We start from the raw sequence: 2,178 nt of genomic DNA on the forward strand, positions 1-2,178 counted from the left end.
AATGGATTATTTTGAATTTATTCAATTAATATTTTTAAAAGAAATGCCCAACCATCACTATGCCATAATGATTTCAATTTAAAAAATTCCATATGCACAGAATTATCTGTTCCTAAATAGAATTGTTCAAAATTATGACAAAATTCATATGGAAGATTAAAAGGTCAATGAGACCTTGGGAATTAAAACAACAGAAAAATAACATTATCAGGGATGGAGGGAGGGAGAAATGACAGTGCTTGGTCTGAAACTATTACAAAGTGATAGTTATCAAAAGTATATGTTATTGGGTAAAAAACAAATACAAACTATATCAACAGACTAGTTTGGATAAGCAAGATATAGAACCAAATCCATCAGGCTAATATTTTGGTAAATCCGAGAGCACAAATTTCTTGGAAAATAATTTATTTCTTTTTATATTTCTATACAAATTGTGAGGAAAACTAGAAAGTATTTTGGTGAAAAATAGTTTTACAAGGTTTAATTATATAAACTACTATAAACTCCAAATAGATTAAAAGAATAAATATAACAAGTCATACCATAAGCTATATCTTTCAAAATATCCCAGAAGGGAAAATTATTAATCCTAAATAATATGACTCAGCCTCTAGCCTCATGAAGTTTATAAGTGCCTTGAGGAACACACATACATATCTAAGTGTAATAACCAATAACTTAAAAGTTCACTAGAGAATTATAAAACAAATTTCTATTTGAGTTTTAAAGGAGTAAAATATCAAGTGAATTACTATCATTACATGAGATTTGTGTTGTTCCTAACACTTAGCACAGTTTTCTTCATGTAAAGAGTCTGTATAAATACATTTTTATTTAAAGAGGTAGCTAAGTAGCTCAATGAATTGTGTTGGGATTGAATCAAGAAGACCTGACTTCAAATCTGGCCTCAGATACTTACTAGCTGTTTAATTTTGGTCAACTCACTTAAGCCTTTCTTGCCTCCATTTAGTTTATTGAAAAATAAGGATAAAAATAGCACATACCTCTCAGAGTTTTGAGAATCCAAAGAGATAATATTTGTAAAGTATTTAGTATGGTATCTGGCACATAGTAGGTGCCATGTAAAGGATAAGTATTATAATTATTACTATCATTATTCAATGAGACTAAGGTACCATAGTTAAGTAAACACTTCCTCAAACTATTTCCAAGAATATTAAATAATGTGGACAATTATAGTATAATTATAATGATGACCAGACTGGATTTGTAGCAACCTGAAATTTGAATAGATTTGTACATAGGTTCTTATAGGAATGACCCTTAATTCTTTTTTTTTAAATTAATTTATTTTTAGTTTTCAACATTCACTTCCACAAGATTTTGAGTATCAAATTTTCTCCCCATCTTGTCCCTCCCCTTACTCCAAGATGGCATGCATTCTGAATACCCCTTCCCCTAACCTTCCTTCCATTCTATCTCTCCCCCCCTTCTCTTATCCCCTTCCCCTTCCATTTTCCTGTAGGGCAGGATAGATTTCTATACCCTATTGCCTGTATATTTTTTCCCAGTTGCATGTGAAAACACTCTTTAAAAATTTTTTGTTTTAAAACTTTGGGTTCCAAATTTTCTCTCTTCCTCCCTCCCCACCCACTCTCATTGATAAGGTGAGCAACTCAATACAGGTTATACATGTGTAGTCATGCAAAACACTTCCATAGGAGTCATGTTGTAGAAAACTAAGTATATTTCCCTTAATCCTATCCTGCCCCAACATTTATTCTCTCTTTTGACCATGTCCCTCCATAGAACTGTTTACTTCTGATTACCCCCTCCCCCAATTGACTATCCCCTCTATCAACCTCCTGCTCTCTTGTCCCTTCCCCCCCCCCAATTTCCTGTAGGGTAAGATAGATTTCCATACTCAATTGAGTGTTTATGTTATTCTCTCCTTAAGCCAAATTTGATGAGAATAAGATTCACTCATTCCCTCTCATCTTTCCCTGTTTCCCCTCCACTGTAAAAGCCTTTTCTTATGTTTTATGTGATAATTTACCCCATTCTACCTCTCCCTTTCTCCTCTCCATATAATCCTCTCTCACTCCTTAATTTTATTCCCTAGATATCACCCCTTCATCTTCAACTCACCCTGTGCCCTCTATCTATCTATCTATCTATCTATCTATCTATCTATCTATCTATCTATCTATCTAT

This window comes from Vombatus ursinus, unplaced genomic scaffold (assembly GCF_900497805.2).
Source record: "Vombatus ursinus unplaced genomic scaffold, bare-nosed wombat genome assembly UNPS02014818.1, whole genome shotgun sequence".
NCBI classification, from domain to species: Eukaryota; Metazoa; Chordata; class Mammalia; order Diprotodontia; family Vombatidae; genus Vombatus; species Vombatus ursinus.